The following is a 27,798-nucleotide window of genomic DNA, read 5'->3' as shown; positions in this document are numbered from 1 at the left end:
CAATCCCTCCCAGCGTCAGAGTCTTTTCCAATGAGTCAACTCTTTGCATGAGGTGGCCAAAGTACTGGAGTTTCAGCTTTAGCATCATTCCTTCCAAAGCAATCCCAGGGCTGATCTCCTTCAGAATGGACTGGTTGGATCTCCTTGCAGTCCAAGGGACTGTCAAGAGTCTTCTCCAACACCACACTTCAAAAGCATCAATTCTTCTGCACTCAGCTTTCTTCACAGTCCAACTCTCACATCCATACATGACCACTGGAAAAACCATAGCCTTGACTAGGCGGACCTTTGTTGGCAAACTAATGTCTCTGCTTTTCAAGATGCTATCTAGGTTGGTCATAACTTTCCTTCCAAGGAGTAAGCGTCTTTTAATTTCATGGCTGTAGTCACCATCTGCAGTGATCTTGGAGCCCAAAAAAATAAAATCTGACACTGTTTCCACTGTGTCCCCATCTATTTCCCATGAAGTGATGGGACCAGATGCCATGATCTTCGTTTTCTGAATGTTGAGCTTTTAGCCAACTTTTTCACTCTCCACTTTCACTTTCATCAAGAGGCTTTTGAGTTTCTCTTCATTTTCTGCCATAAGGGTGGTGTCATCTGCATATCTGAGGTTATTAATATTTCTCCCGGCAATCTTGATTCCAGCTTGTGCTTCTTCCAGCCCAGCGTTTCTCATGATGTACTCTGCCTGTAAGTTAAATAAGCAGGGTGACAATATACAGCCTTGACGTACTCCTTTTCCTATTTGGAACCAGTCTGTTATTCCATGTCCAGTTCTAACTGTTGCCTCCTGACCTGCATACAAATTTCTCAAGAGGCACTTTAGTCTTAGCAGATATTAAAAAGCTTTCTAATTATTTCTTTTGGTTTTTTTTTTTTTTTAAGAAAATGTTGTCTTTAAAATTCTTTATAGTCAAATAAATGGCCTCACCATTTCATGTTTTTTATGGATAGTATTCATACATTTGTTTTCTTTGAATTTTAAACCCCTTAAATAAAGATCATCCTTTAGCATAATTCAATAGTCAGAAAATATTTGTTGAAAAAAGTGACTTTAGATTAAAAATATAGTTTGTGATGTCCAAGTAGAGAAAATAACACCCATTTAACATAATGTGAACTTTCTGTTTTAACTCTTACTATTAATTGTAACTTGAGGATACAGACATACATACAGAATGTACATTCTCCATAAAAATGTTTATTCTAATGACAAGCAGTATTCTGAGTTTTAATAGGAGTATGTACACAGATTTGTTGTATAAAAACCTACTTAGTAAGAATATCATTAAAATGTGATATTTCAATATAAACAAGGTATTTTCAGGAAGCATAGCAAAATGTGGGCTTGCCTGGTGACTCACTGATAAAGAACCCGTCTACCAATGCAGGAGATGTGGGTTTGATCTCTGGGTCAGGAAGATCTCCTGGAGAAGGAAATGACAACCCATTTCAGTATTTTTGCCCGGGTAATCTTTTGGATGGAGGAGCCTAACAGGCTACAGTCCATGGGGTCACAAAAGAGTCACTTAGCAACCAAACAAAAGCAAAATGTCCTTTGTAAAATAAGAACCAACAAGCATTGTTTGAACTGTGGATTAGCATGATGCTTTATTATTTCTTCACTGTTATGATGCTACCTTCATTTCCTAATCACTTATTTATTTTTGAATTTATAAGAAAATATCTTGGGGATTTTATTTCTATTTATTTATAGTCTTGGAAGACAAGAATCTAAGTTTTACTTACCAAATTTGAGTTGGTGAAACAATGCTTCTCCAGTTACTCAAGTTGTTGACATATTTGTTTTCTTAGCTCAGAAACAGTTCTCTTTCACACATTGATAAAATTTGTCATTGTCATGAAAGGTATGTACCTAAATTAATCAGGAAAATGTTCAATGGAGGCAAAAGCTTTACAGTATATTTAAAAATTATTTTCTGTTATTCATGATCTGTATAATATTGCATTAATTTACTGAAAACAAACAAGCATGTCAAGCTTTGGAAATGCTTAAAGATACCAAAATTTTCTATGTAAAGATATCTAGAGGTTTCATACTTGTTTCTAACACTGAAAGAATGGTATATGTATGTAGTTTATGACCTTGACATTAGTGCTAATGATATGGGATAGAGGTATTCTTCTATTTAACTCAAACTGATCATTGGTAACAGTCTGCTTCATACTACTTTAATTTGGTTTCCTTGAAATACTCATATTTCAATCGCATTTATTATAAATAAGTATTATTATAATACATACTCATGTACCTATCATAAAATTCTTGGATGGCATAGTGATATAGGGTCTTACTGCTAGAATTATGGCCCTTGATTAGCAGCAGCATTGTCTAGGAGACTGACAAAATTCAAAGTTTGAGGCATCACCCCTGACCTTGGTTTTCTAATACATTGAGGTGACTTGTACATGCATTAAAGCTTAAGAAGCACAGACATCAAACTCAATAGCAAAAGACTTAAACCTTTACCTCTATAACAAGAACAAGACACTCTCAATACTTATTTAGTATAGGATTGGAAGTCCTAGCCAGAACAATCAGGCAAGAAAAATAAAAGGCTTCAAAATTGCAAAAGAAGTTAAATTAGCTCTATGTGCTGATGACTTTATATATAGAAAATCCCAAGAACATAAGAAAACCTGTTAGATCTAATTAATAAATTCAGTAAGATTTCATGATACAAAATTAACATACAAAGATCAACAGTGCTTCCATATACTAATGATCTATTGGGAAAAGAAACAAAGTGATCTCATTTACAATAGCATCAAACTAATAAAAAATATTTAGGGATAAATTTAACCAAGAGGACAATAATCCACAAGAATTGAAAACTACAAGATATTGAAAGAAATTGAAGACATAAATAAAAAGGTACCTGGTGTCTGTGGGCTGGAAGAATATTTGTAAAATGTCCATACTACCCAAATTCATCTATCAGATCAGATCAGTCACTCAGTCGTGTCGGACTATTTGCGACCTCATGAATCACAGCACGCCAGGCCTCCCTGTCCATCACCAACTCCTGGAGTTCACCCAGACTCATGTCCATTGAGTCAGTGATGCCATCCAGCCATCTCATCCTCTGTCATCCCCTTCTCTTCCTGCCCCCAATCCCTCCCAGCATCAGAGTCTTTTCCAATGAGTCAACTCTTCGCATGAGGTGGCCAAAGTACTGGAGTTTCAGCTTTAGCATCATTCCTTCCAAAGCAATCCCAGGGCTGATCTCCTTTAGAATGGACTGGTTGGATCTCCTTGCAGTCCAAGGGACTGTCAAGAGTCTTCTCCAACACCACAGTTCAAAAGCATCAATTCTTCGGCGCTCAGCCTTCTTCACAGTCCAACTCTCACATCCATACATGACCACTGGAAAAACCATAGCCTTGACTAGACGGACCTTTGTTGGCAAAGTAATGTCTCTGCTTTTCAATATGCTATCTAGGTTGGTCATAACTTTCCTTCCAAGGAGCAAGCCTCTTTTAATTTCATTGCTGCAGTCACCATCTGTAGTGATTTTGGAGCCCAGAAAAATAAAATCTGACACTGTTTCCACTGTTTCCCCATCTATTTCCCATGAAGTGGTGGGACTGGATGCCATGATCTTCGTTTTCTGAATGTTGAGCTTTTAGCCAACTTTTTCACTCTCCACTTTCACCTTCATCAAGAGGCTTTTGAGTTCCTCTTCACTTTCTGCCATAAAGGTGGTGTCATCTGCATATCTGAGGTTATTGATATTTCTCCCAGCAATCTTGATTCCAGCTTGTGCTTCTTCCAGCCCAGCGTTTCTCATGATGTACTCTGCATATAAGTTAAATAAACAGGGTGATAATATACAGCCTTGATGAACTCCTTTTCCTGTTTGGAACCAGTCTGTTGTTCCATAGATTCCATATAATCCCTATCAAGATTCCAATAGCTTTTTAGAAACAGAAGTAGAAAAAACAATCTTAAAATTTATATGGGACCACAGAAGGTTTTGAATAGCCAAAGCAATGTCCAAAAAAATCAAAGTGGAAGGCATCACATTTCTGATTTAAAACTCTATTATACAGCTATAATAATCAAAGCACAGAACTACCACATGATCCAACAATTCCACTTCTGAGAATATATCCAAAGGAAATAAAAACACGAATTCAGAAAGATATCTTCATCCCCATGTTTACAGCAGCATTATTTACAATAGCCAAGACATGGAAACAAATGCCCACTGACAGATGAATAGATAAATGTGTAAGACTTTATGTATACATATCTATATGACTGAAAAAATTTTCCAATATATACATATATTTTAAGACATGAAAAAATAGAAATTCTTTCATTTGCAACCACACGGATGGACTGTGAAGGTAACAAAGTGAACAAAGTCAGACAATGATAAATGCAGTTTGATATAGGAATTTTTTTTTAAGCAAATTCATAGTAAAAGATCAGATTTGTGTTATCAGAAGGGAGTAGAGAGGGGGAAATGTATGAAGGTTGTTGAAAGGTATGAACTTAAAAGGTAGATAAATACTTGCTGCTGCTCCTGCTAAATTGCTTCAGTCGTGTCCAACTCTGTGCAACCCCATAGATGGCAGCCCACCAGGCTCCCCCCGTCCCCAGGATTCTCCAGGCAAGAACACTGGAGTGGGTTGTCATTCCCTTCTCCAATGCATGAAAGTGAAAAGTGAAAGTGAAGTCGCTCAGTCGTGTCCGACTCTGCAGCCCATCAGGCTCCTCCGTCCTTGGGATTTTCCAGGCAAGAGTACTGGAGTGGGGTGCCATTGCCTTCTCCGAGGATATAGTATATAACACGGCTACTACAGTTAACACTGCTATATGGTATATTTGAAAGTTGAAAGTCCAAAGAGTTCCCATCACAAGCAAATACTTTTTTTTTTTTGTACCTATGAGAAGGTGGATGTTTATTTATTATGGGAATCATTTCACAGTACATGTAAATCAAATCATTCTACTATACACCTCAGATTTATGGTGCTGTATGTCAATTATATCCCAATAAAACTTAAAAATAAGTAGCTTGAGAAGCACTGGCTTAGAACCTGGGCTCTGGGGTCGGACTTGGATTTCTAAACTCCAATTTCCTCATTTGTAAAGTGAGAATAATGATATGTTCCAGTTTTTTTCCTGTTTTGGAGATTGAATGAGATTACATGGACAAATCGATAAAGCGTGACTGAGTGCTTGCAGATAGCAGTCAAAGCAGAGTAGCATTTGTATCGGTTCTTGGTAGGTCAGGTAGCATGACAGCCTCACAGGCCTGCAGGACAAATGTGCTTTAATTATTCAGGAGTCCATAAGTATTGAAAAAAGACTCAATTGATAGTATCTATGTTCTAGGCATTGATCGATGACCTCTCACAGATGAAATAAATTTTCTATTTTATCTTATTCACTTCTTGAAAATGAAAATATTTGCATATTGTCTAAATTTGGCCTTCAGGAATCTAAGCCTGTTTTATATAGATTCTTAGCCTTTGTTCTCTTCATTTTAATAATCATATTACTAAATATGTTTTATCTGTCATATTTTCTTTGATTTAATTGAAGGTAAATCAAAGCAATACTGTGTGAAATGCACTGTTTAAACGGCACCCCACTCCAGTACTTTTGCCTGGAAAATCCCATGGACGGAGGAGCCTGGTAGGCTGCAGTCCATGGGGTCGCTAGAGTCGGACAGGACTGAGCGACTTCACTTTCACTTTTCACTTTCCACTTTCATGCATTAGAGAAGGAAATGGCAACCCACTCCAGTGTTCTTGCCTGGAGAATCCCAGGGATGGGGAAGCCTGGTGGGCTGCCATCTATGGCGTTGCACAGAGTCGGACACGACTGAAGCGACTTAGCAGCAGCAGCAGCAGGATAATGTTTTCCATCATTCTATTGTTGAACTCTATGGGATGTGGTGGGAAAAAAAAATGATACACTCATTCATTAAATTAACACTTTCTGCATATCTACCATGTTCCAAGCACTTATGTAAACAATGCAGCTATAATATGGAATAAATCCATGAAATATCTGTCTACATACTGGCTACATTCTAGTATGAGAGTTGAAATGCTAGATCTGGCTAAATCTAATAAATTATACAGGTATACTTATAATCTCACATATAATCTTGCAGAGATGATTTTATATATGCATCCTAGCCTATATCTTCTTCAGATTTTTTTATTATTCATTGTTAAACTTTAGAAGCACTGTTTGGTCATAAGATTAGGAGTAGACTATGTCTCTTGGTTAAATTGATAGTGTAAAATATAGCACACAGGTAAGTCATGCAGTCTTTTTGCCAGTTTTTTTCTCTTATGCCTATCTTTATAGGCCATAATCTAATCTGATAAAAGGGCAGTCTAGGATGGTATCAAATCCTTCTGAGTATAAAAAAGACTCATTTAATATTATAATTCCTGCCTTTACCACTTTGTAGCTTTTTAACTGTAAGCAATTTAGTTGTCTTAGACTTTGTGTCAATTTTTTTATCATGTGTCTCTAAAATTGGGAAAATAGTACTTACTATGACTTTTGAGAGTATTAAATGACAATACATGTATAGTGCTTAGAGTTCCTATAATATTGACACAAAATAAATATTGCTTAAAATTGTTGATATATATAATGGTAGTGAGAAAGATAAATATTCTACTGACCTGTATTCTTCAAATTTCATCATATTTCACATCATACATTGACTTATACTTTATTAGTTCTACAAAATGGTCCTACCCTATATGTGAACTCAATCTGATAAATGATACTGCTTTATGTACAAGTTATTCATCTTTCACATACATACATACTCAATTGATTTCCTGTCCTTTCACAGCCCCTCTTCCAGAGTACTAGTTCTAGCAGTAAATTCATGGGAGGAGGTGTGGATTAAATAACATACAAAGTTAAATAGAACAGTCTGTAGCAAAAGGCAAGTGTCCAATAAACTTCAGACACCTTTAAAATTTGGTATAATTTTAAAGCATAACTGAATGATGTAAAATAAGCAAAATGTAATTTTGTTTAGTAATCTTACATTTTCACAATCAGTCTCTGAACCCAAGGATTATATAATTGCTTTACAAGTCAATCCTAAAGGAAATCAGTCCTAAATATTCATTGGAAGGACTGATGCTGAAGCTGAAACCAAAGTTTGGCCACCTGATACAAATAACTGACTCATTTGAAAAGACCCTGATGCTAGGAAAGATGGAGGGCAGGAGGAGAAGGGGGCAACAGAGGATACGATGATTGGATGGCATCACCGACTCAATGGACATGAGTTTGAGCAAGCTCCAGAAGTTGGTGATGGACAGGGAAGCTGGGCATGCTGCAGTCCATGGGGTCAACAAAGAGTCGGACACGACTGAACTGAAATCATAAATAAAAGTGAAAAGTTAGTAAATAGAAATTAAAAACTGAAAAAGAAATATGACAAACAATTGTATCAATTGTCAATTAAATGATTTAGGTAGAAATACTATCATTATAGCAGTTAACAAGTAGAAGTGAAAGTGTTATCCATTAGGTCGTGTCTGACTCAGCAACCCCGTGGGCTGTAGCCTGCCAGGTCCCTCTGTCCATGGCATTTCCCAGGCAAGAGTACTGGAGTGTGTAGCCATTCCCTTCTCCAGAGATCTTCCCAGCCAGGGATCAAAACCAGGTCTCCTACATTGCAGGCAGATTCTTTACCTTCTGAGCCACTAAAGACGCTGCAAGATTACTCTAGCAGAGACAACTAAAGGTAATTCTGAGAAAGTTGGATAAGGTCATATTATTCATTGTCTTGAATGCCCTATAACAATTTGGATTTTAACCTGAGGTAAAATGGCATCACTGAAAGTGTATGGATTTGGAGATAACATTAATAAATTGCCTTTTAAGCACCATCAAAGATCAAGTGAGAAATTTCTCTTATTTTCTAAGTTTTCCATTCTTGCTTTATTCTGGGGTGAAACATACTTTATTTCTCTGGAATTGAATGCACGGTTTATTAATTCTTGAGGCATTTACTATCCTCTAGATACAGAATGCCTTGGTGTGACTCTTGAACCACTAACTTGTATGACTTTGGTAAGTTGTCTCAGTTCTAATCTTTAAAATATGGATAATATATATTTGTAGTGTATATTGTGTGTATTATATAATGTACTGACAATATACCTGAACATGCACTCATGTTATTTATTATACAGTATAATGTTTTTATATCTTTATCAATGTTACTATATTTACAGTAATTATTACAGTTCAGAAAAAGATATAAGATGCCTGCCTGGAAAATGAAATAGCAAAAGGAGAAATTGTGGCATATCTGGTAACAAATTCTAGTAAGAGCCATTAATAAATAGATGCTTGCAGCAACTTACCTATAGTGTGAAAGTTGTAATAGCCTAGTAGAACTACCATAAAAATAATGAATTTAATTAATGTTCTTAATGGATGAGATACATGAATAAAACTCATTAGTATAAGCAAGTACGGTTCTATATTGTTTGTATTGATATATTACATATCAACTTAAAATTCTTGCAACAATAAGTAACAGATGTCTTTGGTTATTTTGAAAAATCAAGAGAGTTTGAGTTAAAGTGCATTCGAATAAGTAAAAATCCATGCATTAATTTAAAAACTGCATAGAAAGTACATGTAATTTCTAATTTTATAAGGGACATTTTGACAATGATGACAAAAATACATCCAGTATATTTTGGAAGCGAGGAATAGAGAGACCAAATACAAGTGAAGTTAGAGAGGCTTTGTTAGAGATGATCTGGCAGCTGCCAACGTAGCAGTAGAAGTGAGGTGGAGAAAAAAGTAGGATCAAGAGTCAAAGCCTGACATGATAAAGTTTTGGTTTGGACAGTAACCTAAAAGAAATTCAGGATTTTAGGGCTATAAATGTGACCAGGAGGATAAAACACTAGACTTATAATATTCTCTTTTCTGGTTCACTAGAAAGAGTTTGTACCTTAGACAAGCTTGTTCAAAACTGCATACTGAAAGGAATGGAAGATGAGAAATAAACTCAGTAAAGGGAGAGTTCTTAGGATATGTTAAGTAAGTAAGTGAAGTCGCTTAGTTGTGTCTGACTCTGTGACCCTATGGACTGTAGTCTGACAGGCTCTTCCATCCATGGGATTCTCCAAGAAAGAACACTGGAGTGGGTTGACATTTCCTTCTCCAGGGGAATTTCCCGACCCAGGAATCAAATCTGGGCCTCCTGCTTTGCAGGCAGACTCTTTACCATCTGAGCCACCAGGGAAGCTCAGGACATGTGACACTGTTGCCAAACTTTTAAAAGTTTTGAGAAGAGGATTGGGAAATAATTATTTGCATACCACATATCCATTGCTCCAATATTGCCAAATAAATTCAACCCTAAGTTTGTTCACATGGCAATATATTCAGGAGAGGTAGTTTTCTCTAGTGCTCCAGGGAATGAATTATAACTAGTCAAAACTGATTAATGATTACTAGAGCTTAAACTGATTACTTCTGGTAAGTAGCTATACTCAGTCACTCAGTAGCGTCTCTTTGCAGCCCCCTGGACTGTAGCCCACCAGGCTCCTCTTTTCATGGAATTTCCTAGGCAAGAATACTGAATTGGTTGCCATTTCCTACTGCAGGGGATCTTCCCGACCCAGGGATCAAACCTGTCTCCTGTATTGGCAGGCAGATTTTTTTACCACTAGTGCGAGTAGGTATATAATCCTGTCCTATAGCCAATGAAACCAAAGGGCAGTTCTGCTGGGAGGATGGAGGACATGGCTTCCATAAAAGGTTTTCCTTGGATAAGGAGACAGACACAAAGATAAACCATATCTTCTTCTCTTAGTTGGTGTCGTGAAAGAATGTGATGGCTAGAGATGCTGTAGTCTTCCTGTGACCAAGAACTAAACAGAAAGACCTGGCCATGACTCTGAGTGAAACAGAGTCCCAGGATTCACCAATGCTGGGCTATTCCACTTTCACCAAGGTTTATAGCGTTCCTGACAGGCTATCCTGGAGGAAAGTAAGCCGTTCCTGAAGACCTTTCGCATCATATTAAAAAGTTCGAACATTCTATTATAACCACATGGGAATTATGAACTGTTATAATATGTGAAGTGATGTGGTCAGGTTGCTTTTTACATGGGACAAGTGGTAACTAGAAGAGATTTGAGGGAGACAAGATTTGTGACAAGGAAGCCTACAAAGTCATTACAGTCAAGTTTCAGAACAAGAGACAGGGTGGGAACAGAGAAATCAGTTTTATAAAATATTTTAACAGCTTCATTATAAAGCTATTTTTGGTTTTCTGTAACAACTAGAGACCTTATTTTCAGAGTTAAAAATAACATTTTCCTCCTCATATTTAAATACTCTGAATTATTTTCTGGGAGTACTTAGAAAGATTGCCATTTCTTAAAATAAAACTTGAACTAGTGATAGTGTTAAGATATACACTAAATTATACATGCCAAAATTTAAAAAAAAAATCACTGTTTTAAAAGATGTATTTTTACTAAGAAATCATAACATGCTATACTGAATGCCTAAACACAAACAAAGGTTTTGTGGAATGAATTTGCTATTCTCTTCTATGTAGACTGAAGAAGAAGTTGCTTTCTTAAAATTACCTATATTGAAATAGACGTTTAAAATATTGACTTTTAATTAGTTAAAGCATCTAGATTTATGCTCTGATTACAATATCTAGAATTCATCCCAATGGAATCCTATTACAGTATTTAGCAACAATATTGAGACAATTTTGTTTACTTCAAAGTGTTTTCTCATTTTTAATGTGAAAAATGCTTTATTTTGCTTATCTTTATTCTTTCTTTTCTTTTTTTTTTTTTTCACCATAGGCTAGAATAGAAACATTCTCCAGGCCAGAATACTGGAGTGGATAGCCTGTCCCTCTCCAGGGGATCTCCCCAACCCAGGGATCAAACCCAGGTTTTCTGCATTGCAGGTGGATTCTTTATCAGCTGAGCCACAAGGGAAGCCCAAGAATACTGGAGTGGGTAGCCTATTCCTTCTCCAGTGGATCTTCCTGATCTAGGAATTGAACCAGGGTCTCCTGTATTGCAAGTGGATTCTTTACCAACTTAGCTATCTGGGAAGTCTTTCTTTAGTATGCTGTAAACAATTCTATTTATGCTATTAGAAGAACAAAATTGCACTTTAATATTAAATGAAAAAGTTGGATCTTAAAATTTCTATTGGATTAAGCATCAAAGATATTAATGTTTAAAATTAAGTAAACACAGCCCTTTAAGAAAAATTACTTTAAAGCTTTCTTTAAAATGTATCATATAGAAATTCAGTAAAACATATTTACTATACCAGTCCATTCTGAAGGAGATCAGCCCTGGGATTTCTTTGGAAGGAATGATGCTGAAGCTGAAACTCCAGTACTTTGGCCACCTCATGCGAAGAGTTGACTCATTGGAAAAGACTCTGATGCTGGGACAGATTGGGGGCATGAGGAGACGGGGACGACAGAGGATGAGATGGCCGAGTGGCATCACTGACTCGAAGGACATGAGTCTCAGTGAACTCCGGGAGTTGGTGATGGACAGTGAGGCCTGGCGTGCTGCGATTCATGGGGTCGCAAAGAGTCGGACACGACTGAGCGACTGATCTGATCTGATCTGATCTGATATCAATACAGAGGAATTTACAAGAGGTGGAGATAAACCCAATGCTGTGCTTGCAATTAGAAGATCCTGAAGGATCTTGAATAAAGATAGAGAATCAATCTTCAGGCTACACGACGTTGAACAGTCTTTGAAAATTGGGAGCAACCTTTATTAAGTTGATTTTCTCAGGTCAGTTTGAGGAAATGTCCCATTAACTGGAAATATCCAATTAAAGTTTGTCTCTATTTATCTTCTAGTTAAGTGTTCTATCTACAACAAAACCATGCTCTAGAAGAATATGAATTTACTGGATGGTGTAAGCACTCATGTGTTTGAGCATGTATGTGGTTGCATGTGCATGTATTCATGGATGCTTTCATGTATTATGTGTATGTGTGTCGGTGGGGGGGATAGACGTTCCTTTACTTGGTGCTGTGTTAGCAACAACAGGTTTCAAACATGGCCTCTGCTCCCAGAATGCTGACACAAGTAATAAATACTTGTGTATACAAATAAATAAGTACTTGTGTACACAAGTAATAAATACTTGGGAAATACAAGTAATAAAGTTTGAGTTACTAACAATGATGGGGGTTATAGAAACTGAAGAGTCTCCAGAAAAATTCCTACATGAAAGTATTGGAGATAGGATGGAAAGTTGCATATGAAGGGCATAGCCCTGTCGTGAAAGAGAGCAGCAACTTGGAGGAATAGAAAGTATTTGCACAGTGCTATCCCTGGTGGCTTAGCGGTAAAGAATCTGTCTGCAGTGCAGGAGATGTAGGAGACTCGGGTTCTATCCCTGGGTTGGGAAGATCCCCTGGAGAAGGAAATGGCAACCAACCCACTCCAGTATTCTTCCCAGGAAAATCCCATCGTCAGAGGAGCCTGGTGGGATATGGTCCACGGGGTTGCAAAGAGCCAGACATGACTGAAGCAGCTGAGCACACAGCATACCATTTACACTGAAGATTTAGATTCTGGACAGATGATGATGGAGAGGTCTGCAGGAGCCAGGCCCAGTGTGCCAAGTCCATTGTGGGCAGTATTAATGTAATTCCATCTTATTGGAAGGATATTAGAAGGTTTTTGAATGGGTTTTCTGTAGGAAGATATAAAATCATATTTACTTCTTAAACACTGTTGGTTGTGATGTAGAGAGTGCACTGGTAAGGAAGAATACTGGGTAATGGGGCATTAGTTAAGAGTTGCTATAACAGGAAGATGTTGACTTGGATTCCATTGCTGACAGTTGGCATGGATTAAAATGGATGGATTCAAAAAAGATTTACAGAATCAAAAGATTTTTCAAGTTAACATAGTGATTAGTCTCTAACAGAAGGAATCTTAGGGCCTATATTTATATCTGGCTTCACTATTTTCTAGCTATGAGAAGACAGAGAAGTTGTCTTGTTTCTTTACCTGAATAACAGGAGAAAAACAGGGCCTAATTATTCTGCTATAAACCTCAAAGTTGGTCAACGCAAATAATTTAGGGCAGTCCCAAACATGTAGTAAGTGCTTTAATTATTAGCAATTTCTGTATGTCACTGGTTATACTTCAGAAGATGAGGAAAGAGCAACAGATAGACCTTAGATTACTGGATCAGTCATTGTATAGAAGATTTTACTATACATTCAAATGGTAAATATTAATACTAGGGAAATGATTTTTCAGGGAAAATATCAATAATCGGAGAATAAGTACTGATACATCAGATAGATATTAGGTAAAGCAGCCAGTCTGTAGGACATATGTATTTATAAATCAGAGTAGAAATCAGCAATACATGCACAAAGTATTTGCAAGCTGATAAATGCCTACTATGCAGAAGGAAAGAGGGCATATATTAATACATTAGAAGCAGACAGACATGGATTTAAATCTCAGCTCTGTTACTTTCTAGTTGTCCTGGGAAACCCTGAGGCTCAGTTTTCTCATTTTCAATGTGTGATTAGGGTAGTTTCAAATGATATAAAGTAGTTGAAGTGGTATGTACCAATTACTCAGAGGTGATCTCTTTCCAGGAAGTTTGCTTGTTTGTAGTTGAACAAGTAGCTTCTGCAGTCACTAACACTGCACTTATATCAGCCAGTTACTTCAAGCAGAGCCTAACAGTGCTTTTCTTTATGTCTCAATTATGCACCCTTGCTTCCTACCCTAGAGTTACTGAAATATTGAGAGATAACAAGACTTGCCTGCACATTCAACTAGAAAGTGCAAAGGAATTACATTGTTCTTTCTTCCTTCTCCAGATAAACAGTTACTTTCAGGATAGTTTCTCTTCTTATAGGACAATCTGGTGACACCGAGCAGTCATGCTTCATATCCAACAGCAGCCAGTTAAATAACAATCCATCAGATTCACTTTTCCTCCCAACTGGCCTCAGTCCCCCTTTTGCATGCTTGCTTTCTGCAGTCACACTGAGTAATAAATTTGAAGCACATAAAACTTTTCCTCAGGTTCATAGTTTCTGGGAAATCTAAGCACAGTAATTTTTTTCCCTTATTGTATGGATCAAATGGAGCAATGCCACTAGATGATGCACTAATCCAATGGCAATCAGGATGCTACTGCTCGTATTAAGTGAGAGTTGATTACTGTAGTGACACCATATCACTGACTTTTACCAGAGATGTTTCCAGTTCAAGACAGTGACATAGGAAGATTCTGAAGTCACCTCTTCCCACAGACACACCAAGCCTACAGCTACTATGGAATAATTTCCTCTGAAAGAAACCCCAAAACTAACTGAGCAACTGTTACAAACAGTCAAACAAGAGAAATCTTGCATTTAAGTGCATTCAACTGAAAAACACCCAGTGTTTGCTGAAAGATGCTTACTTGTTTTTCTTAAAGCTTTGGCCCAAGGAGCAGTCACCTAATAAATTAAAACACATCCAGGTGACTACTGTAATCCTCCACAAAGAGCAGGCATTATGATCATAGCCATTATAACCACAGTCACCATCATAATCACAGCCTTCTTCAAGTCACCGGTTATCTCCTGTGCACACATCTGGTGCCTGGTTTTTATAGCTGCTATCTTATAGACACTCTTTGATTGCCTGGCTCTGTGGCCAGTGGGACTTACGGTCCTTATAGACTGTAATAAATGGAGAAAGAATTCTTAACTACCAACCCATAGGCACAGTACAGAGACAGGAGAATGAAGTACAGCCCAGTCTGTTAAAGAGACCTGTTTACATTCACAGCTGTGCCCCGAACGGCAGGCTCCTTGGTAAACATGTAGCTAAGGACAGACTACAGCCCTCTCTGGAGACTGGAGAGGCTGGTGTGTGCTATATTCACATTCTCCCACTGCTCTGCTGCAGGTTGGCATCTGAGAAAGGAGCATGTGTACACATCAGGCCCTTTGGCTTCACTCAGAAGACACACCCATTGGTAGCCTGGGTCTGCTGGCATATTCATATAAGCTTTTGAATATGTGTTCACAAGTTCAATAGGATGGTAGCAAACAAACAGCTCTTAACTATCACACCAGGATTCAGGGCAGAGGCAGATAGAAATATCATCTCCCAGTCTTCCCTTGAAAGAGGTTTACATACTTTAAGAGCTGCTGCCTGAGTGTCTGATTTCTAATCTGCCTGAATCTAGACTAAGATCCTCCCTTTTAGGACAGTGACAGGCCTTGGCACACACTCAACTACTGGAAGCCACTAAAAACAATGTAGACTGCTTAGGTAATCAGAAAGGTTTGTGAGACAATCAAGAGCTAGGAAAGGGTTAAACAATATGCTTTATCTACTACATGAGGCCACTCTTTCAAGACTGGAAGTGGTTGCTATTTTACCTAATTCATGTAAACTGACAAAGAGAGTGAAGCAAATTGAAGAAATAGAGGAGTATGTTCCAAATAAAGGAACAAGATATAAAACCCAAGAAAAAGACCTTAATGGAGATATTTATTAATAACTAAAAAAGAATTCAAAACAATAGTCATAGACATGAACCAAACTCAGGAGAACAGATAAACAAAGTGAGAATTTCAAGGATATAAGACAATGCTAAATAGAAATTCCAAAACTGAAAAACACAGGAACTAAACTGAAATAAACAACAGAGGGGTTAAACAATAGACTAGATACAGCAGAAGAGAGAAGTCAATGAACTCAAAGTCAGGGCAGTGGAAATCATCCAACGAGAATAGCGAAAAGAAAAAAAAAAATAAGTGAAGACAGCATAGGAATGTATGTGACAACATCAAGAAAACAAATATTCACATTATCAGGATCCCAAAAAGAGAAGAAAGAGAGGCAGGAAAACTATTTTAGGAAATTATGTCTGAAAACTTACGTAACCTTGGAAAGGAAAGAAATGAAGATCCAGGAAACCCAGAGATTTCTAGATAAGAGAAATCCAAAGAGAATCACACCAAAATACATTATAATTAAAGTGTCAAAAATTAAAGAGACTCTTAGAAGCAGCAAGATAAAAACAGTTTGTCATGTAGAAAGGAACCCCAAGAAGTTTGTCAGATTTTTCAGTAGGAAATTTGTAGAAAGGAAGGGAGAATAATGATATATTCAAAATGCTGAAAGAAACTGCCAACCAAGAATACTCTAACTGGCAAAGTTATCCTACCAAATTGAATGAGAGATAAAGAGCTTTCCAGACATGTAGAAGCTAAAGGAGTTTATCACGACTAGACCAGCCTTCAGAGAAGGCAATGGCAACCCATTCCAGTTGCCATTCTTGCCTGGCAAATCCCATGGACGGAGGGGCCTGGTGGGCTGCAGTCCATGGGGTCGCTAGGAGTCGGACACGACTGAGCGACTTCACTTTATTTTTTCACTTTCATGCATTGGAGAAGGAAATGGCAACCAACTCCAGTGTTCTTGCCTGGAGAATCCCATGGACAGGGAAGCCTGGTGGGCTGCCGTCTACGGGGTCGCACAGAGTCGGACGCGACTGAAGCGACTTAGCAGCAGCAGCAACAGCAGACCAGCCTTATATAAGGTGAAAGGGAAGGGTGCTACATAGTGACAAAACAAATCTCATTGGTAAATGTACATGTAGTAAAATTTGGAATAATATAATGCTGAAAAAAGGTTTTGGCAATAACTTATAAAGCATGAAGGTTAAAAGACAAAAGTAGTAAAAGTAACTATAGGTTCAATAATTTGTTAGTGTATATACAAGATGTATATACAATGTAAATTGTATATGTAAAATGTAAATGTAAATTGTGACATCAAAAACAATGTGAAGGAGAGAGCAGTAAAAATGTAAAGCTTTAGAATGTATTCAAATGTAAGGTATGGACCTAAAATACATTATTATAAACACATGTTGTTTTATGTGTAAGAATCACATCAAATACAAAGCAAAACCTATAGTAGACACACAAAAGATAGAAGAATCAAAGTATATCACTGCCAAAAATCATACAGATGGCCAACAGGTACATAGAAAGGTGTTCAACATCAGTAATCAGGGAACACAAATCAAAACCATAATGAGACTTGTTTACACGTGTCAGAATAGCTATTGTCAAAATGACAACAAATAAACATTGGTGGGGATGTGGAGAAAAGGGAACTCTGTGCACTGTTGGTGGTAATGTAAGTTGGCACAGCCACTGGGGGAAACTGAATGGAGGTTTCACTAAAAAAAAAGAAAAAGAAACAAACAAACAAACCTGAAAATAAAACTACCCAAGACTCATTTATCCACTTCTGGGTACTTTTCTGAAGGACCCAAACTACTTAAATGGAAAAGTTATCTACACTCTCTCATTTCAGTTCAGTTCAGTTCTTTCCCTCAGTCATGTCCGACTCTTTGCAACCCCATGGACTGCAGCACGCCAGGCCTCCCTGTCCATCACCAGTTCCGGGATTTCACCCAAACTCATGTCCATTGAGTCAGTGATGCCTTACAACCATCTCATCCTATGTCGTCCCCTTCTCTTCCTGCCTTCAATCTTTCCTAGCATCAGGGTCTTTTCTAATGAGTCAGCTCTTCACATCAGGTGGCCAAAGTTTTGGAGTTTCAGCTTCCACATCAGTCCTTCCAATGAACACCCAGGACTGATTTCTTTTAGAATGGACTGGTTGGACCTCCTAGCAGTCCAAGAGACTCTCATGAGTCTTCTCCAACACCACAGTTCAAAAGCATCAATTCTTCAGTGCTCAGCTTTCCTTATAGTCCAACTGTCACATCCATACATGATTACTGGAAAACCATAGCTGTGACTAGAAAGACATTTGTTGACAAAGTAATGTCTCTGCTTTCGAATATGCTGTCTAGGTTAGTTAGAACTTTCCTTCCAAGGAGTAAGTGTCTTTTAATTTCATGGCTGCAATCACCATCTGCAGTGATTTTGGAGCCCAAAAAATAAAGTCTGCCACTGTTTCCACTGTTTTCCCATCTATTTGCCATGAAGTGATGGGACTGAATACCATGATCTTAGTTTTCTGAATGTTGAGCTTTAAGCCAGCTTTTTCACTCTCCTCTTTCACTTTCACCAAGAGGCTCTTTAGTTCTTCACTTTCTGCTATAAAATTGGTGTCATCTGTGGTTACTGATATTTCTCCCAGCAATCTTGATTCCAGCTTGTGCTTTATCCAGCCCAGCATTTCTCATGATGTACTCTGCATATAAGTTAAATAAGCAGGGTGACAATATACAGCCTTAATATACTCTTTTCCTTAGTTGGAGCCAGTATGTTGTTCCATGTCCAGTTCTAACTGTTGCTTCCTGATCTGCATACAGGTTTCTCAAAAGGCAGGTCAGGTGGTCTGGTATTCCCATCTCTTTCAGAATTTCCCACAGTTTATTGTGATCCATACAGTCAAAGGCTTTGGCATAGTCAGTAAAGCAGAAATAGATGTTTTTCTGGAACTCTCTTGTTTTTTTGATGATCCAGCAGATGTTGGCAATTTGATCTCCGGTTCCTCTGCCTTTTCTAAAACCAGCTTGAACATATGGAAGTTCATGGCTCACATATTGTTGAAGTCTGGCTTGGGGAATTTTGGGCATTACTTTGCTAGCATGTGAGATAAGTGCAACTGTGAGGTAGTCTGAGCATTCTTTGACAATGCTTCTCTTTGGGATGGAAGTGAAAACTGACCTTTTCCCGTCTGTGGCCACTGCTGAGTTTTCCGAATTTGCTGGCATATTGAGTGCTGCACTTTCACAGCATCATCCTTGAGGATTTGAAATAGCTCAACTGGAATTCCATCACCTCCACTAGCTTTGTTCATAGTGATGCTTTCTAAGGCCCACTTGACTTCACATTCCAGGATGTCTGGCTCTAGGTGAATGATCACACCATCGTGATTATCCGGGTTGTGAAGATCTTTTTTGTACATTTCTTTTTTGTTTTTTTTTAACTTTACAATATTGTATTGGTTTTGCCATATAGCAACATGAATCTGCCACAGGTATACACATGTTCCCCATCCTGAACCCTCCTTCCTCCTCCCTCCCCATACCATCCCTCTGGGTCGTCCCAGTGCACCAGCCCCAAGCATCCAATATCGTCCATTGAACCTGGACTGGTGACTCGTTTCATATATAATATTATACATCTTTCAATGCCATTCTTCCAAATCATCCCACCCTCTCCCTCTCCCAAAGTGTCCAAAAGACTGTTCTATACATCAGTGTCTCTTTTGCTGTCTCGTATATTTCTGTGTATTCTTGCCACCTCTTCGTAATATCTTCTGCTTCTGTTAGGTCCATACCATTTCTGTCCTTTATCAAGCCCATCTGTGCATGAAATATTCCCTTGGTATCTCTAATTTTCTTGAAGAGATCTCTAGTCCTTCCCATTCTATTGTTTTCCTCTATTTCTTTGCTCTGATCACTAAGCAAGGCTTTCTTATCTCTCCTTGCTATTCTTTGGAATTCTGCATTTAAATGGGTGTATCTTTCCTTTTCTCCTTTGCTTTTCACTTCTCTTCTTTTCACAGTTATTTGTAAGGCCTCCTCAGATGGTCATTTTGCTTTTTTGCATTTCTTTTTATTGGGAATGGTTTTTATCCCTGTCTCTTGTACAAGTCACTCTCTCATTTATTGCAGCTTTATTTATAATAGTAACTGTAAATAAGTGTTAGTCGCTCAGTCATGCACGACTCTTTATGACCCCATGGACTGCAGCTCACCAGGTTCCTCTGTCCATGAGATTTTCCAAGCAATGATACTGGAGTGGGTTGCCATTTCCTCTCCAGGGGATCTTCCCAATCCAGGTATTGAACCCAGGTCTCCTGCACTGCAGGCAAATTCTTTACTGACTGAGCTACAAGGGAAGCCCTTTATTTATAATAGCCAAGACATGAAAGCAACCTAAGTGGCCTGTGATGGATGAACATATGAATTAGGTTTATGTACAATGGAATACTGTCATTGTTGCTTAGCCGTTAAATTGTGTTCAACTCTTTTGCAACTGCATGGACTGTAGCCCACCAGGTTCTTCTTTCCATGGGATTTCCCAGGGAAGAATACTGAAGTGAGTTGCCATTTCCTTCTCCAGGGGATCTTCCTGACCCAGGGATCAAACCTTCATCTCCTTCATTGGCAGGTGGATTCTTTACCAATGGAATAATAATGGACTATTATTCAGCAATTAAAGAAGGAAATCCTACCATTTGCAATAGTTTGCATGGACCTTGAGGACATGGAGCTAGGTGAAATGTATCAGAAAGGTAAATACTCTAAGATCTCACTTACATGTAGAATTTTATTGAAAAAAAATAAAGACCTCATAGATACAGAGAATAAATTGGTGGCTGTTGGGGCTAGAGTTGGGGGTTGGGGAGTTGAATGTGGTAGAACAATAAGTACAGTCTTAGAGTTATAAATAAATCTTGGAGATGTAATGTACTGTATGATGAGTATCCTTAACACTGTCTTATGTAATGAATTACTAATATAGTAAATTTTAAAATTCTTGTAAGAAAAAAAATATTTAACTATATGTGGTGATAGATGGTAACTAGACTTACTATGGCATTCACTTGGCAGTATATACAAATATCGAGCACCTGCAACCTGAAACTAACACAATGCCATATGTCAATACTATATCAGATAAAGATCTGGAATACTTTCCTGTGTGGTAAAACATGCCACAGCCAGGAAAAGCAACACAAAACTACCACACAGCTATGTTTAGGCAGTGGCATTTTGACTGTATGTAAAGGAACAAACAAAATTTATATTTTGTTGGTTATATTTTGACTCCATCATCTTCATTCTAAACCTAGCATGGAAAACCCCTTATGAAGGGCATGGGACTTTCATGCTGTTATTATTGAGATGGCTTTAAAACTTTTTAAAAAAATGTGATTCTCAGCATTATTTTCATCCAAAGTGAACATAAAAGACTCAAATCCAAACTAGGTAAGGACCCTTTATGTTGGTAATTCAGTACTATTGATAATAGCTGTATATATCTTTCTTTCCCCAAATCAGACTAGATACTTCTATGAGAATATTAGTCTGGTTTGCCATTATATTGAGCTTCCAGGAAGCTTCTTACATGTGCTTAATCTTCTCATACATATGTGATTAGTTTATTTTTATTTTGAAAAAGGAAACTAAATATATCAAGAGCCTTTCATTTCACATTTGTATGTTGTCAACCAAAATAATAAATCAACGTTCTTAATTCATTTGGGGATGGAAATTCAATCAGAATGATACAGTAAAACATATTTTATTTTAATAAAATTGAAAGTTTCTAAACAATGTTACTCATAAAGTTAACATTTAATATTCCACAACCACTTTGCATTTCCTTTTGTCTCTTATTTTCATTTGTTTGGTTTTATTTGTACTTCCTTTGTTTAGTGTCACTTTTCAGAATATAATAATTCAAATATTTTCAAAAGCCACACAGCTTATTTACAAACATCAAAATATCAAATCACACACATCTGTCATACGCACAAAATCTGTAACTTACTTAAGCTATTTCACTTTTTGTATTCAGAGATATTAATATTTTATAAAATAAAATATCATGTTTTATCATATTAAAACCAAATAAGTAGATAGGAGGTCTAAATGATATATTACTTTCACACATACAGGCTGTACAGGTTAATAGTAAAGTCACTGCTCTAAACAAAGTTTCTAAGTTTCCTACTGAACATGTTCATGCTATTTACATTCCAAAATACTGTGGAATTCTCTTGACCATAAAAAAGATGATTTTCATTGTAGACTTGTAGCAGTATAGAATACTACTCTTTTTAAATCACACAAGCATAATAGCAAAAGACTCTCTTTGAATTAAAAGAATGTTGGACAGAAGCCAAATCACAAAAATCCAAAATGGTTTTGTACAGATCCAAGTGTAGATGTTTCATATGAATTTTAGCAGCATTTCTGTTACTCAATGCTATTAGCATGGACCCCTCCCCCAAAGTATTCCATTTAATGAGTTGGTAATTTTATAACCTCCTCCCATTTGGCAGGCATATAATTAGGGTGATTTTTCACAAAGAGATAAGATGATTGTCCTTGTAAAAGCTATCTGGAAGACTGAGTCACTCAAGAACTATTCCCTCTGATGCTTTTAGCTGTTATTAATACTCTCTGAATATGTTTCATTTCTTTGGACATTGTTCAGAGTTATAATATCCATGCTAGCATCTATAGTGCCTTTCTGAGAATTAGGAAAATTACTTCCATCCTTGGGTCTTGGACTTGATGAAAAGATTTAAAATACACAGTATCAATTATTCAGTTCAGTTCAGTTCAGTCACTCAGTCGTGTCTGACTCTTTGCGACCCCATGAATCGCAGCACGCCAGGACTCCCTGTCCATCACCAGTTCCCGGAGTTCACTCAAACTCATGTCCATCGAGTCGGTGATGCCATCCAACCATCCCATCCTCTGTCATCCCCTTCTCCTCCTCCCTTCAATCTTTCCCAGCATCAGGGTCTTTTCAAATGAGTCAACTCTTCGCATCAGGTGCCCAAAGTATTGGAGTTTCAGCTTCAACATCAGTCCTTCCAATGAACACCCAGGACTGATCTCCTTTAGGATGGACTGGTTGGATCTCCTTGCAGTCCAAGGGACTCTCAAGAGTCTTCTCCAACACCACAGTTCAAAAGCATCAATTCTTCGGCGCTCAGCCTTCTTCACAGTCCAACTCTCACATCCATACATGAACACTGGAAAAACCATAGCCTTGACTAGACGGACCTTTGTTGGCAAAGTAATGTCTCTGCTTTTCAATATGCTATCTAGGTTGGTCATAACTTTCCTTCCAAGGAGTAAGAGTCTTTTAATTTCATGACTGCAATCACCGTCTCTAGTGATTCTGGAGCCCCCCAAAATAAAGTCTGACACTGTCTCCACTGTTTGCCCATCTATTTCCCATGAAGTGATGGGACCAGATGCCATGATCTTCGTTTTCTGAATGTTGAGCTTTAAGTCAACTTTTTCACTCTCCTCTTTCACCTTCATCAAGAGGCTTTTTAGTTCCTCTTCACTTTCTGCCATAAGGGTGGTGTCATCTGCATACCTGAGGTTATTGATATTTCTCTTGGCAATCTTGATTCCAGCTTGTGCTTCTTCCAGCCCAGCATTTCTCATGATGTATTCTGCATATAAGTTAAATAAGCAGGGTGACAGTATGCAGCCTTGATTTACTCATTTTCCTATTTGGAACCAGTCTGTTCCATGTCCAGTTCTAACTGTTGCTTCCTGACCTGCATACAGATTTCTCAAGAGGCAGGTCAGGTGGTCTGGTATTCCCATCCCTTTCAGGATTTTCCACAGTTTATTGTGATCCACACAGTCAAAGGCTTTGGCATAGTCAAGAAAGCAGAAATAGATGTTTTTCTGGAACTCTCTTGCTTTTTCAATGATCCAGTGGATGTTGGCAATTTGATCTCTGGTTCCTCTGCCTTTTCTAAAACCAGCTTGAACATCTGGAAATTCATGGTTCACGTATTGCTGAAACCTGGCTTGGAGAGTTTTGAACATTACTTTACTAGCGTGTGAGATGAGTGCAATTGTGTGGTAGTTTGAGCATTCTTTGGCATTGCCTTTCTTTGGGATTGGAATGAAAACTGACCTTTTCCAGTCCTGTGGCCACTGCTGAGTTTTCCAGATTTGCTGGAATATTGAGTGCAGCACTTAATATCAATTATTGCTGTTATATCATGGCTTAAAATGATACTGATTTATATTTTCCCCTGGTTCTGTGGGCTGCCTGGGAAATTCCTTGGCTGGTTTACCTGGATTTCCTTTTGATAAATCATTTACTGGCACACCAGCTGAGGTTGAAAGTTCCAGATGATCTCTCTCCCTTGTCTAGTAGAAGCCTGAAGGGCGACAGTGCATAGGGTTGCAAAGAGTCAGACACATCTGAATACACATGCATGTGGTTGACGGCACCTTGCTTCATCCTTCATGTAGCCTCTCTTTCTCCAATAGCCTAGACAGCTTTCTTCATTGGTGTCTGAATAGTAGTGACTCAAAAGGGCTAAGTCAAAAGCACACAAAACTTCCTGCTGCTGCTGCTAAGTCGCTTCAGTCATGTCCGGCTCTGTGTGACCCCATAGACGGCAGCCCACCAGGCTCCCCGATCCCTGGGATTCTCCAGGCAAGAACACTGGAGTGGGTTGCCATTTCCTTCTCCAATGCATGAAAGTGAAAAGTGAAAGTGAAGTCACTCAGTCATATCTGACTCCTGGTGACCCCATGGACTGCAGCCCAGCAGGCTCTTCTGTCCATGGGGTTTTCCAGGCAAGAGTACTGGAGTGGGGTACCATTGCCTTCACCGACACAAAACCTACTGAGGGTCAATTCTATAACTCAAAACATGGCATTTCTGTCACATCCTACATTGGTCAAAGCAATATACGATACCAGTGAAGATTTAAGTTTAGGGAAATAGCCTCCACCTTTTAATGGAAGCAACTGAAAAAATTATGTTGCCCCATTTTAGAATTAAAATGCTCCTTTGGGCTGGCATAGCATTGTGGATGATTGCTCATTTCAAAGAAAATGCTTCCTCCTCAAATGGACCCAGCTATATAGCAGGATACAAGACTGAAAAGCAGAGTAGGGATAAGCAGTCCTGACTATCCTCTTGGCTGAACATCTTTGTTCAGTGTACAACTTGAGCGAGTCTGATGGCTCAGCATGTCCCCTTATATTAATTCCCAAAAGTTTATGGATAGTATTCAGTAAAGACATTTTATGAGAATATGTAGTTAACTGGATAACTCTAATGCAGAGCATCTGGGTACAAGTGAGATGATAAGTTAGTTTTATTTTGTGCTGATCCAATATTTTGAATACTTTTTATATTAATATCTATAAGTATCAACTATTTCTTTACATAGTTGAAGCAGAGTAATGAAAAGGGCATTAAAACTATGATACATTATGAACAACTGAAAAAACTGAAGGTTGTTTACAGTCTTATAAAAACTCAATTGGCTCTGTCCTATATGGCTTTACCTATATGAGATTTGACCATTAGGAGAAAGTCATTAGACTAACCTGCAGTACACAGATTACTACAAAATTCAAGGTACCTGTGGATATAGTATTCATGGTACTGGATGCAGGGTAAGTGCTAAATGAAGACTTGAAGACTAAAAAAAAGAATTAATGAGAAATTCCTTAAGAACACTGATTTTGATTCAGCATTACGAGAGTTAAGCCTTATGAAGATTAATTATTTGACAATGATTTGTGGAAGGTAGTAGTTTCCCAAAGCTATCACAGGAATGGATTCAAACAATAAAGCCATTTTCAATAAGGAAGAGAAGACAACTTATAGTAAGCTTTTTTCTTCAAACAATAAGCTTCTCTAGAAGAATAAACATAAATCTGTTAGTTGTTAAAGTACACAGGGAAATAGGTGTCTGAGGGACAAGGAAGAAAAGGTGAAATAGTTTTCATGTATACCCTTCAGAAAATTTTGAATTTTATACCATAAGCATGTATTATATAACATACAAATTTATCGAAGTAGTGAGATTATACTGTAAGCAGTGTACACTTACTGAGATTACAAAGTGGGAAGAAAAATAATATACAATTGCACTGAATTTTTCAAGTATGTCAGCTGTTACATTTCCCAATTTATGCTATTGTCAACTCACAAGTAGACCATATGACCTCTCCAAATACTCCCTTTATTAAAAAAAAAAGATCAAGTTAACCAATATGGAAGAGGACATGAATTTGAAATGCCCCCTGCTTCAGCTAATGATAGAAGTTTCTGCTGAGTCATTGCACTCTCCAATTCAATCTTACACATTTTGGCCTAGGTAGAAACCCAAGAGGGAGTCATGGGATAATATATTTCAATGCATAAAGCTAATTGGCATGTATATGGCTTTACTCTGTGACCCTGGCCCTCCTTAGATTCAATCTCTAATCACCTTAGAGGCTTGGTTACTGCTTATCAAGTAGAGTTCTGTCTTTTAATGCAGAGAGGCAAAGTAACAAAAATTAGAGTTCTTAACTTTGATGGGAAGAATGGCAATAAGAATAGATTTCCCAATTTAAAAAGATTTCCCCCTAATTAGCTCAATCACATATTGAAAGAAGAAAACTTAAATCTCTAAAAGGCTACCCAGGAGGAATTCAGTATTCTCTAGTTAGTACCCACCCCACTGATAAATTAGGCTACTTTATTAATCTAGAATTACCCTTTGATTTTAATCAGCTAGGTCAATATCTGCTTTCTGGTTAAATAGATGTTATAAACTACCAACAGACAACAATAGGGATAAAATGTCAAGCTAACAAATTACATAACCTGACTGTGAATGTTGATAACCACATATCACCAGCCTTTCTAAATGGACAAAGTGTTTTTGTAAAGGCTGAACCAACTCACACATGCATACTACAAATTCTACAGAATAACTATCAGTTGTCATGTTTATCATAGCCAATATAGAAAGCTTTGTGAAGATTGGAATTCAGAAAGACCATCTTTTCTATAGTTGGACAAAATTCAAACCCACTAACTATGAAAGGATGACAGCTATAATGTAGAACATTAAAGAGTTACAGTGATAGTATTTGGGAGGATTTTATCTAGTCATTTTTCTGACGGTGCATGTATATATGTAGGCAGTAGTAGTGGGTGGTGGTAGTGATTGTGATGGGAGTGGTAGTAGCAATTCTGGGTGTGTATTATTTTGGCAACACTCCCTTATAATTCTACCCAATAGTAATAAGTACCCTATTTTCACCACTCACAGTGCTAAGTGTGAAGAGAAATATGTAGCAGTGGGTAATTTAGCTACATCATTTGTCATTGTGGAGATTACAAAATAGCCGCTTACTGTAACAGGAAATTCTTAGAAGAGATATCTCTGTGATGATCACATTAAACTCTAAGCCCAGAAGCAGGAAATAAAGATATCAGGACAGGCAACAGCCTAGAGCTTTCAGGCAACAGCCTAGAGCTTTACATCATACCATGTCAATTACAAGATAACCCTGGGTTTGAGTATTATTTCTGCCCTTTACCAGCTGTGTGATCTTGAAGCCCTTTCTTCTGTAAACCTTGGTTATATAATGTGACTAATGGTTTGCTTCAAAAGATTGTTGAGCTAATTAAATGAGATAAAATGATAAAACATCAAATGCTTGCAGTAATTTCTGACTCAATAAATACTAGATTTTTAAAAATCTTACTGCATAGTAATGATAAAGATCATTATAAAAGTAGGATGAATATTTTATTAAATATAACAGTATAAGGATTCTTATTTGTCCAGACCCTTGGCAAGATTCTATAGAGCTTTCTAAACACTGCGAAATAGATATGAAGCTGGTTTTAATTTCCATCTTTCCCATTACTTGTGAAATTGAGTATTGTTTTATATTTTTCTGATCCATTTAGGATTTGACTGTGAATCAACTTTTCATACCTGTTACCTGTTTTTCTGATTTTTTCCTCTGTTCTTATTGATTCCAGGATACCCTGATATGTTTTAAATATTGAATTCTTACTACTTTCAGATGCCGAATGTTTTTTCATTCTTACGTTAAATTTCAAAACATACCAGATTGAAAATAAAACTGTTTTGTAATTACAATTCTTATAATCAATTATTTGCTTTTGGAATCAAGATTGCCGGGAGAAATATCAATAAACTCAGATATGCAGATGACATCACCCTTA

Source organism: Bos indicus, chromosome 12 (genome assembly GCF_029378745.1).
Source record: "Bos indicus isolate NIAB-ARS_2022 breed Sahiwal x Tharparkar chromosome 12, NIAB-ARS_B.indTharparkar_mat_pri_1.0, whole genome shotgun sequence".
Lineage (NCBI taxonomy): Eukaryota > Metazoa > Chordata > Mammalia > Artiodactyla > Bovidae > Bos > Bos indicus.
Note: the sequence above shows the minus strand (reverse complement) of the source record.